We start from the raw sequence: 12,926 nt of genomic DNA on the forward strand, positions 1-12,926 counted from the left end.
AGGTTCTACCGCATTACAGTAGTACCTTGGGTTGGGAACATGGGCCTCTAGGGGACAGTTGAGACCCAAACTAACAGTGTTTATCTAGTTTCTCATAGACTGGGTTTTCAGAGATAAGAAACAATCAGTGAGACTCTAAAGTATTCATGCTTGACAACAGCTCCCCATCAAGGAGGGTCTGGACACTGACCTTGGGAATCAACACCCTGACATTTGCAAGCCATAGTTTATTGCTTCTTCTCCAGGCTGCCCTCTGTTGAAAGATAAATTACAGGGGACTAAAAACAACATGTCACCCTCCACAGAGCATTCTTTACTGGATAACACCACATCTTTTAACACTCCTCTTTGAAAATGGATTTCTGCTGGGGCAGGGATCTTACTGTGAGACACCAAGATAGACTGAACACCCCTAAAACTATATAAAGCAAGGCCCATGACTGCACAGGCCCCAGACATATTTATTTTCCCTGGGCCAATAGCATAGTCTTGGGCAGAAGCCAACTCTATGCCAGAAGCACACAGCAGGGTGCAGTATGAAATATGGAATAACAGACCATGGAAAGCAGAAAGACACAGTAGAGCCCATCTAGACTGACCCCTCTCGTGGACAAAGGACTTTCTTAACCAAGAGGGGCTGAAGGTGTGCTGGGAGATAAGACAACTGATTCAATGAAAGGTGGCCCTCGACGCTGAATCTTCTGACTCCTGGCTTCAGAAGTCATTTGCTTCTGAGGTCACATGGTCATGAGCGTAGAAACTGGTGCTGAGTGAATAGAAATGAGAGGACAAAGCACAATAATGGCTGGCCTCCTAAATATGCACACTTCCTTCTCCCCCATTTCCTTCCCCTGCATCCTTAAGTGATACACAGTAGCCTGGTTTCAGTTCTCACCAGGTGGTGTTAAGTGAGGTTAAGTGTGTGTTTTCTGGGAAAGTTAAATAGGATATGAAGCCATCAAATTATACCTCATTATTTGTCTTTGCTGTTTAAGAAACAAGAGCAACTAGGAAAAAAAATTACAGCTAGAGAGAAACATACCAAATTCACCTTCTTCAGGGAAGAAGAATGAGGAGAGAGGAGCTTGGAAGCAAAGAGAAAGGCTCCCAGACTGCGAGCATCTGGCCACCTCTCCCTCTCTGATGCTCCCTCAGTTCTTGGTCCTCAGAAGGCCACTGCTCAGGAGGCCCTGGAGGAGGAGCAAAGAATCGCTTGTTATGACTCCATTAGTAACTGTCTGGCCTGCAAAAAGCTGTGTCCACAGCACAGGCCATGTTGCTCTGGGCTATGCAGGCCTGTTTCCAGACAATGAAGTCTTGTCTTCTGGGATGCCCTGCCAAGACCACCTGCAGACAATGTTTATAAACCCTGGCAGGGACTGATTGATCTCACAATGGGACTGTGTAACATAAACACCCCATTATTCTACAAAAGAATATGCCCAACACCACCTAGATCTTCTAAGAATAGGCTTGGGGAATTACAATGTGCACACGCCACTCAAGGAGAAACAGCTTCGTTCCTTTGAAGCAACATTAGCATTAACTTTATGCAGGGGACAGAGTGGCATTTTCAGCTAAGAGCCATGTGTAACTATGACTCTGGAAACCATGATTCAAAAACGGAGCAGAACTCAGAACTCTGAATTTCCTAGTTTGAGGGTTCTTGGAGTGTCGTGACTACATGTGTCTGTGTTTCTGTGTATGTGTCTGGGTGGGTGTATGCTTGCGTCCAAAGTGTCTGTGTATGGGTGACCTTTTGAGGTTTGCTTATTTGAGCATTCATTTTAAAACGGCACACCCAGAGGAATTTTATGAGGTGACATGCTGGAATATAGATGCTAGAAAAGGATTTTTTTTTTTTTCATAATAGTAGGTGAAGCTGATTTGAGCAAAGGAAAGGAAGCAGGAAAGGGGGAAGAGGAGGGGCAAAGAACAAGAGATCGGCCTGTGATTGGCTGAGATAAGCACCAATAAACACAGTGGTGTCTCACTCCAGGACACAGCCTGGCAGGGTTCATTTCTTAGGAAGCAATTGCTTTTAACCTAACCAATTTGGTGCTCATTAGGCACTAAAAATTAAAAAAGAAAGCCATTTGATACAGATGCTATTTGTATTTAGAAACAACAGATGCCCCCTAAGCCCAATATTTTCTAAAACAAACCAGCTTTGGCTTAATTGAAAGCCAGTTTCTTTCTTGAAGGGACAGGAAAGCGGGTGCTTCCAAGAAATGCTTTTAACAGGGGTGAGGTAGGTGGAAGGATCCCATCCCTGGGTGCAAACAGACTTCACATGGCATTGAGATTTATGACTACCAGGGCTGCCTGTGGGAGCTTGTACGAACTCAGCTACAAACGATGTTCCTATTATCACCATAACATAACCACCTCAGGTGATCACACCCCCGAGAGGAAAGATAAACGGTGAACTAAACCTCACATCACAGTGCACCAAGGGTCCCAGGTGTTTACTGAAAACAGCGAGGCGAGAACCACACATGCTGACTACAGTGACCCCCCCCCCCACTGGGAAGTTTTTTTTCCTCTTGCCTCAAAGTTATAATAATAGAGAAAATAAGAATCAAATTTAAAATGAGAGTGAGAAGAACTTACCAACAAACGTAGATGGTGAAGTAAATGCCACACTGAGATTAGATTACTCAAAACATGGGGTGATATTGTGTTCCCCAAAATATTGTGCACCCTAATAAACTTATCTGGGGTTAGAGAACAGAACAGCCACTACATAGACATAGAGGCCAGAAAATGGTGGCACTCACGCCTTTAATCCTAGCATTCCAAAGGCAGAGATCTGTCTGGATCTCTGTGAGTTCAAAGCCACACTGGAAACAGTCAGGCATGGTGACACACGCCTTTAATCCCAGGAATTGATGGCAGAAAGGGATATAAGGCGTGAGGACCAGGAGCTAGAGCCTGGTTGAGCTTTTAGGCTTCTGAGCAGCAATTCAGCTGAGATCCATTCTGGATGAGGACTCAGAGGCTTCCAGTCTGAGGAAGCAGGATCAGCTGAGGAACTGTCAAGGCGAGGAAGCTGTGGCTTGTTCGGCTTCTCTGATCTTTCAGAATTCATCCCAATACCTGGCTCCAGGTTTATTTTTATTAATAAGACCTTTTAAGATTCATGCTACAAAAACATACTTTAGTCTCGACTCAGGTGGTATATCGGTAACTTGTGCAGACTGTGAGCAAATACCTGATAGAAACAAGAAAGGATTGCTTTGCCTCCCAGTGTCAGAGCCCATCATGGCAGGGAAGGCGCAGTGGTGGCCCGGTTTATGGCAGTGGGAAGACATGCAGAGGCTGTCCACATCACAGCAGATGGGAAGCAGGATGTCCATCAGGAGCCTGGCTGCTTGTGACCCTCACGGGCCCATCCCTAGTGGCCCCACCTCCTACAGGTTCTGTAGACTTGGCAAAAAGAACCGCATCTAGAGAACAGGGGTTCAAAACCTGAGTCAGGTATGGAGGGGGGCATTTCAAGTGCAAACCCATAACAGCTGGTGATTCCTTGAATGTGCTTTCAGGGAGTCTCAGACTAGAGATCAGTGAGGGGTTTCTACCAGGCTGTGGGTGGGATAAGCATGGCAAACCCTCGGCCAGTGGGTATTATCTGCATTGGGCTGTCTTTTAAAGACATATATGCTAAAGTTATGATGTAAAAATGAAAGTACCCACGTCAACAGGTAGCCAGGGACAAGTGAGAGCATTCTCCGAGGCAGAGATGGAAAGCCACAGGCAGTCATCTCCCATACACATGCAAGCCATGCTTGCCAGGAAGGTGAAGGAGGCTGAGCTAGGACCAGAAAGGAGATGTTGTGGCTCTCAGGCTCCTGGCCTGGGCAATGCAGCCCACATTCCTGCCCGCTGTGTGACGAGGGAGGGAGGCTTTGCGTAAGTGGAGGCCCCAGGTATGGGAAGAGCCTGCTGGGGAAATGTGGCTTTTCTATCTTATACCACAATGTTTTGTTCAATGCCTGAAACATGGAATGAATTATTCAAATATTTGTTGAATGACTTGTGAATACGTGAATGAATGGGCAAGTGACTGAAGCAGGATGGATGTTGTGAGGAAAACGGAGTAATCAAGTGGGAAAGCGAGGTGACATAAAACTCACAGGACAAAACAAAGTGGAGCTGTCTTCCTTGACCAACAACCAACTCTTTCTCAGGAATCCTGCCGACTTACGTGTCTCCACAGGGTACAGCCCCGGGCATCAAGGTGCTGTTTAAGGGAACAACACCATTCTCTAAGCTAGGCTCGCTGACTAAAGAAGGGAAGGCCTTTGAATGCATGATCGGGTGGTGGAATGGGGCCGATCCAATTCTATTCTCAAGAATATGTATTGAGAAGTTTTTTTTTTTAATTGAGTAGCCAACACAATGGGATGGAAACAAAAATGATACTGAGACACCATATACAGGTCACTCCATAAGGAGTCTAGAGAAGAGAGGAAGTATAAATTATGAGCAAACTGAGCGTCGTGGTTCATTTGTTACTGCTGTGACAATACAGTAGTTTATAAAGGAGAGACATGACATTGGTCAAGGTACAGGAGGCTTGGAAGTCCAAGAGAATGGAGCCGGCATCTGATGAGCCTACGGTCTTGGCTGCTTCATGACTGGAAGCATAAGGACACGTAGATATATGTAGAAGAAAAGACCAAATTTCCATAGCTGATCACTCCCTTGAGAAAGGCATCAATCTTTCATAAGGCATTCTTCCTAACTCAAGTGCCTTCCCAGACCCTACCTACTATACTGAGGAATTAGGGTTCAAATATACAAGCTTTGAAGGAACACATTCAAGCTATCCCACTGAGTAAATTACAAGCAAAGTTGTAGAGGTGATTAAGTTGCTGTAGTTGAAAAGACATAGAAACCCGCAATGAAAGGTGGGATTAGTCAAGCCATGGCAATGGTGGTGATCTGCAAAGACGGGGCAAAATCCCTACCAAAGAGTCCTTTAGAGCCATCTCAGTACTAGGTGGCCTGCCAGATTCAGTTAAACCAACTGAATGCTGGAAAACATGGAGCTGGTCAAATTCACCACAGCACATCAGCAGAGTCCTTGTCTCAGAAGGTCCTTGTGGTGCTGGTGAAGCAGCTGGGCTTGTCATTGGCTTTTCTGCAGCTTGCCCAGGCCCGTATTTTGTTGGCTTGTAGAACATCACTGGAATATTCCCAGGTTCCTCTGCTTTATGATGTCTTGTAGTCTAGCCAATGGGAGAGAGCCTCCCCACACCCCGCTCTAAATTCAGCAGCATCTGCATTTCCTTAGAATCAAAGGGAAGTGATTACTAGTTATGGTTCTTTGGAAACTAAAGCTAAGTGGTTAGAAACAAAAGCTGGCTGAGCCCTGGAGCTGGAGGAGACAGCTACTCAAACATACTTTGGTAGAATACTCACTGTACATTCAAGGACGGAAATAAATACAGCCATACCCGAGATAGCTACAGGCCAGGAGCCCCTTGGCTTCACAATTAGAAATCCAGAGTCAAGAGGCTACAAAGCTAGGCTTAGAGATTTGTTCAGTCTAGCAGCTTCTCACAACAGAAAGTTTAATCCACAAATTCGAGGGTTTTGACAGAGAAAATTAGAAGTGTTGTTATTTGTCACTAGAAGAAATCCTAAAAGAACCAAGCTACATAGTCTAAGAAACGGGTTACTCATGGTGTCATGAAAGAAATAAATTCTGGTTGCACTTTAAAAGCAAAAAGTAGATGCCGTATGTGATGGCTGCAATCTTCTTTTTTTAAAGCTGTACCTGCTGTAAGCAACTTCCATCTGCCCAGCCTCTCTTTACTGCTGTGACCTCAGTGCACTCAGGGATCCACGGTAACCAGGACTGAGACAAACGAGGGGCACCCACCCTCACTGGATCACTGTCAGCTGAGAAGCATTGTTCCAGCATATCTAAAGCATCCCAAATGAAGCGTGTTTTCTGATGGCCAATTTCTGCAAGAGGGCAAAGACGGTGGTGAATGGTGCAATTGGATTTCTTACTTGAAAGTTATTGGACTCTCCCTTGATTTTGAGCACATGGACTGTCAATCCAACAACGAGTCAGACTAGCTTTTGGCCAACAGCAGCTATTTTGAGTACTCTATGATGCCTGGAGGAAACTCCACAATGATCATACGTGCTTGTTCTGACTCCCGAGGGTGCAGCCTCAGCCAGAACCATTTTAGCTTGTAGCAGACCCTTTGCTCCTACAGATCTCTGCAAACCGTCTCCATCTAGGCCAGAGGTGGTCTCCTCTGGCGGCCTAGCAGAAGGGTTCCTGTGATTGTCACAAAAGCAGCAGTGCCTCGGTTGGTCTGCACCCACTGTTTGCAGCCACTGGTGCAAACTCCCATTCTCAAGCTGTCGGAGAAGGCTGTTTGGGGATTTTAACACTCAGCCCAAGAAAAGGCTTCTCTTGGGCGGTCTCCTGAGCTGACAGCATGAAGAAAGAAGCATCAAAGGCAGCACAGTGGTCATCGGCCAGGCTAAAAAAAAGGCAAAAGTAACTGGCTCCTTGAGAGCTGAGAAAAGGAAGATAATAATTCAAGACAATGTCCAGAGCAGGAAGAAGAGGGACGGTGGGTGTAGAGAAAGGACAGAAGGCACAGGCTGGAGGAGAGAAGGTTCTAAGAGCCAGAGAAGAGAAACTATAGACCCTCCGCGTCTATCCTTTATTATAAATCTAATTATATAAAATCATCAGAGTTACACAATCATCAGATCCTTTCTGTGAAACCCCTGGCATCTGTCTCTTTATTGGGATAGAGGCTACCTTGGCCCATGGAACAACAGGATCTATAAAACACTACCACCGTCATCTACCACTCACCCAGATCCTGGCTACCTATGAAGCCTGCTTTCATTCCAAATGAGACTTTATCTCTGTATCCACTAAAGAAACATGATAAAAATTAATTAACACCCTTAAAAAGAAAAAGATCTCAACAAGTACCCTGTGCTTGGAGGATGTAACTCTGGTTGTTGTCAAGAGGAATCTTGATAGTCCTGCCTAGAAGCTACAAGCTGGCAAGATGCTGCCAAGAGCTAAGGAGTCCCAACTTTCTAGGTGTACTTCAAAGCTGTAACACCTGCAGAGATAAGGGTCCCTTTAGTGGAGACCTGCATGAGAGCTGTGACACTACAGGGTACCTTCACCTTCTGTTGCTGTCTACCTGCAGCTGCCTCTGTGAGGAAACTGAGAGGACACAAATGCTGCCAAGACCATCACTTGTTGCCAGGGAAAGCGAAAGGCTTCTGGCCAGCTGATCAGTAACCACCAGTGTGGGGAAGAAAACCCTATAGGAACTGAATCCACTCCACTGAGACATGAAAAGTCTGCTAAGAGGTCCCTAAGAAATGGTTTTTGATTTTTTGTTTGTTTGCTTGCTTGCTGATTCAGAAAACTAGAAAGAATCTGTTGTGGTTTATTTGAATGTGGAATGTATCATCTGAAGCATATATTAAAATTTAATTTCCATTGTGATTATGATATTCAAGGGTGGAAATGGACAGAACTCTTAAGTGACGATTGGGGCTCTGCCCTCATGAATGGCTCAATTGATCCATATGGTTATGAGCTAGCTCAAAAATGGATTGCTATAAGAGTGGTTAACTGTGTCCCACACTAGTTCCCTGTTTCTCACCAGGATCTACCCAGCACCACCTGGGGACCCTGGCAGCAAGAAAGGAAACTCCTCCTCATCATACATGAACCTTTTGGGGGTCAGAACTGTGATCCAAATAAACCCTTTCTCTGTAACGACCCAGCCTGTGGTATTGGTAAGAGAAAATGGACTAACAGAGTCCAGTCTCTACTTCCACTGCATGTCAACCATCTGTGAATCTGACTGGCTCTGCAAGAGGCTGGCCTGCGACAGGCAAGCCAGCTATGAAAGTCTCCTATGTAAGAACAAGACTACCACAGGAATGCAAAAGAATCTGCATCCCCCAAAAAACGATCTCCCAGAACAAAGAATTCACTTCTCGGGCATGAGCATAGCTTCTCGCTGTGTGATGCAGAACAATACATCTTCCTGACTGCTGAAGAGTCGCTCAGTCTGGGTTTTGTTTTACTAGCAGCCTCAAACATCCTAACAAACAGAGAATGTGCACATAAAGGACATGGAAATTCAGTAGATGCCGTATTGTACGTGAAGTCCCCTGTATGTTTGTAAACACAAGGCAAGAGCTTAGCCATCAAACCCCCACACAGTCATCAGCTCCCTGGGGAACGTTCCTGGTTTCCCCTCCAACTCACTGGCTGCTGATGTCAGCCTGATAAGTCTGTTTTGTCACCTCAAAAAGCTAGAGTTGTGGGCATGAGGCAACCTCTGAAATGGTCCTGGCCCAGCTCACATGCCCAAGAGCGGGACCAGGTAAGGGATTCAGATGAGGAACTCCTGCTAGGAAACGCTTCTCTCTCTCAAGTACCCGGAGCAGAGAGCCCTGTTGACAGCCACACCAGGTCTCAAGATTCAGATCAAGTCAATCCCTCTCCTGAGATCTGAAGCTTTCAAGCTCACTGCTCACAGAGTGGGTGGAAGATGCCCCGCTGGGACCCTTCAAAAACTGCAACGGAGTAGTCTGTACTGCACGAGTTATCAACAACAGGGATGTATTCCTCGCCATTCTGGAAGCTGGAAGTGCAGGATTTAGGTACAGGCAGATTCAGATGAGTCTGGTGATGTCGTCTCCTGGACCTGTACGCTGTATGGAACCTTCTACCCATGTCCCCAAGTGCATGGCATAGAGCAGGTAAGGGCACTCCCTGGGATCCTTTTAATAAGAGCATTGTTTGTTTTTTTTTCATTTGTGAATGTTCTACCCTCTTGACATAATCACTTTTCTAAGTCCCCATCTCCCAATACCATAGCCTGAACAGGAGATTTTGGGAAGACAAGAACTTCCTAGTTATAGTCACCCCTGAAAAGTTACTGGCAAAATTGCTTGTAGCACTGCAACGTTGTACCACCATCTGACTGGTACAGCAGGAGGCCCTGAGCAGGTGGTAAATGGAGGAGACCTGATCCAGCCTGAATGGAGGCTGCTGCTAAGTAGCAACAGGACATAAACAATTGCAAGTACAGATGGACTGTTCTGGGAAAAGAGGGAAGAGACAGCATACCCGTGGTGATGTTGTGTCCTCCAATATATTGTGCACCCTAATAAACTTAACTGAGGTTAGAGAACAGAACAGCCATTAGATATACATAGAGGCCAAAAAATGGTGGCAAACACACACCTTTAATCCTATCACTTGGGAGGCAGAGATCCATCCGGATCTCTGTGAGCTCAAGGCCACACTGGAAACAGCCAGGCATGGTGACACACACCTTTAATCCCAGGAAGTAATGGCAGGAAGCAGAAAAGTATATAAGGCATGAGGACCAGAAACTAGAGGCTTTTAAGCCTTTAGGCTTTTAGCAGAAGTTCAGCTGAGATCCATTCTGGTGAGGACTCAGAAGCTTTCAGTCTTTCAGGTGAGGTTGGCTGTAGCTTGTTCCGCTTCTCTGATCTTTCAGAATTCACCCCAATACCTGGCTCCCAAGTTTTTTATTTAATAAGATCGTTTAAGATTCGTGTTACGGAACCCCGTGGGAGAGCTTCAGCTGAGAGGAGGCCAGGGGAAGCCTCCTTCTGTGTCATCACTGTTGCCCCCTTCTGGTCCAGATGCAATATCCTGCACCTGTTCTCCAGCATTGCTGCACCCCCTTGAACCCCCTCTGGGCTGCCCTCACCCTCTGGAGTCCCTGCATTCTCTACCTCAGAATGTTCCTCCTCATTTCCTCCACTTAAGGGTCCCAGCCCTCTCCCTGTTTGTCTCCAGTCTTCCAATAGGTCAATGGTGGCTGTGGCTACCTCAGTGTCTCCCTAAAGACCAGAGTCTCATCCACAACCTAACTGAACTAGAACAGTGCTTGGCTCTGGTGGAAACTCTGAAGACAGGGTACCACAGTGTCACACTTTCCTCTCCTGAGCCCAGTGCCAACGAGGGCCGCCTCAGCTAACCACCGGACAAATAACTGTGCTTCCCTGGGAACCTGAGAAGGACTCCCTGAACAAGGAAAATGCATTTTGTTATTATTGTTTCTGGTTTGCTCTCAGTGCTGAGGAGGGAACCCAGGGCCCCAGACACTCTAAGGAAGCACTTTGCCACTGGACTAAGGAAGCACTTTGCCACTGCTAAACTCTGAAAGGACATCATCAAGTCCCAAGCTATTGCTATAAAGCCCCCATGCCAGCACTACTCCACCAAGCCAGGGCGCACAAGCTGTCTGTGGAAGGGGCAGTTAGTACTTACACAGGCTTTGCAGGCCACAAGGACTTCACAACAAATGGGAAATTCTGCTTCCTGATACGTGAAGAACAGGTATGGCTGTGATCCCACAGAATGTTGGGATATGAACTCTGTTCATAACAGCTTTGTGTGCAGTAAGCTATAATAAATCTGGGTTTGGTTTGTTATTCTTTTCTTTTCCTTTCTTTTCTCTTCTTTTTACAATTTTAAGAATGCCAAGACCCGTTCTTAGCTTGTAGGCCACACAGCAGCTGGGAGCTGGATATGGCTTCAGATCCTTCTGACCTCTGCTTCAAATCACGGGCTCTTTCAGGATGGAAAACAGTCTGTCTCCACCAGTTGTGGAGAGTCCCCACCTCCGGCCTGGAACAGAGACAGCCGAAGATGGCGTTCCACAGCCTTCTCTTGATGTGTGTACTGCAGAGGGCTCCTTCGGAGAACACAAAGCACTGTTTCTAAAGCATTTGTGCCTGGGGCCACTGTGACATTCTGGGAAAGAGGGGGGATGTTTAAATGCAGGGGCCAGCAGGAATGTTCCACTAGGCTTGTGGGCAGCGATCCACCAGCAATTAAGGAAATAAAGCCACCTTTAAAAGCCATCAGCAGGCTCGGCCCATTATGTAGATTTTTCTATTGCATGTCCAGGAGAAACTATCACCTTGCTCCACAATGTATTAGTCCAGTCTGAGCCATAATGGAAAATACTATAATCCAGTAAGCAGCGCCCTCGATGAAGTGTTTCATTAATGGAACTGGTTCTGATTGATCTTCAGTGCCCAATGGGCAGCTGCAGGCAGACGTCACTACGTGGCTAGAGTTCTGTGGGTACTGAGCCTAGAGGCATGTCAGATTAGGCTTTGTCCCACCAGGGACACACAACCTGCCCATTTATGAGGAGCAAAGAATTGACAGGCAGCCACAACACAACCTCCTCAGGCTATCGTCACTTTTATATATATACAAAATTAATATGTATTTATTTAAAATTCAATCCAGAAGTGTCTACACCAAATAAATCCATTCTCCTTTCCCCAAATCATCATTGACAACTGTACTAGTGAATTTTGCTGAAACAAAATTCTTGTCAAAAACAGTGTGTGTAAGGGACGGCTTATTTTGTCCCACACTTCAAGGGTGCCGTCTGTCACGTAGAAGAAATCACGAAGGCAAGAGCTTGAGCCAGCTGTTTGCACTGTGTCTGCCGTCAGGAAGCAGGGATCAGCGAATGCCAGTGTCAGCTCACTTCCTTCTTTTTATTAAGTCCACGCCCCCAATACATGGATTGTTGCCACCCCCAGTTAAGGTGGGTCTTCCCACCTCCGTTAGTTTAATTCAGGTAATCCCTTACAGACAAGCCCAGAGGTTTGTCTCCTGGGTAACTCTATTATCATGTCAAGTTGACAGGATTAACCAATGCAGCCTCCTGGGCCATCCTGTATCAATACAAACACATGCCATTTTAGTGAAGCTTGACGGTTTTCTAGCACTTTTATTATCTTTAGTGAGGGTCTCACTGTGTCAGATATGAAGAGTCCTGCATTCTTTCCTGATGCTCCATAGGCACCTGTGGGACGTCTTTTTCTGACATTTGACCCGTTGAGCAACATGATTTTAACGCTTCTCTCCAGCAGAAGCAGGAATCAGGTAACTTCTGTATTTAAGTTTTAAAAAGCTATTCATTGATTTCTTTTTCAGGGGGAAGGGTATGTGCATGCAATGGCCTGGGTGTGGCAGCGAAAGGAAACTTTGTGGTGTGAATTTCCTCCTCCCACTAGGGGTGTTCCCAGGATCAAACCCAGGTCATTAGGTTTGGTGGCAAGGGCCTTTACTTTGCTGAGCCATCTCTCACAGGCCCCAGGTTAACTGATCCTTTCTGGCTTGTGTGATATATTGTTCATTGTCTTGCTCTGCCTCCATCATGGATGCTGCTCTTTCCCAACAAGGCAAATTTCTAAAATTCCCAACAGGAGGGGATCTGCCGCTAGAGGTTCCTCTGCAAACCGTTCTTCTGGTTCTGATGTTTCTTAAATGCATCTTGAAATGAGCCAGACTGTCTGTGTGCTGTCTGGATGTTACACAGGAGCATTTGACTTGGGATTCCTTCAAGGTCAGTAATGTTTTAACATATCCAGTGAACACAACCAAAGGATGCTCCTTACTAACCAGACCTGTAGGACAAATCCAGACTGGGAGGAAAAGGTGGAATACACTGTGGTATAGGTGGGAATGAAGCATGTGACTTTCGAAACCCCACTTTGTTGAGGTATAATTTGTGTCCCAGAGCACTCATTCCTTTCAAATGTGCAATTGGATGGTTCACAATGAGTTTATGGAGCTGTGACCCATCACCACAATCCGAGTCCACATTCCAATCTGAATCCAGCAACCACCCATCTATTTTCTGTCTCCACAGAATTGCTTTTTCTGGAAATTACATAAAATGGAATCATACAATAGGCAGTCTTTGGGAAATGGCTTCTTTCACTTAGCATATTACATTAGTGGTTTATTCACATCATATATGCATCAGTAATTGACTGGTTCCTCTTTATGATGAGAGACAGCTATTCCTTACATCTATGGAGATTGGTTCTGGAATCCCAGA

This window comes from Peromyscus maniculatus, chromosome 5 (assembly GCF_049852395.1).
Source record: "Peromyscus maniculatus bairdii isolate BWxNUB_F1_BW_parent chromosome 5, HU_Pman_BW_mat_3.1, whole genome shotgun sequence".
Classification (NCBI taxonomy): Eukaryota; Metazoa; Chordata; class Mammalia; order Rodentia; family Cricetidae; genus Peromyscus; species Peromyscus maniculatus.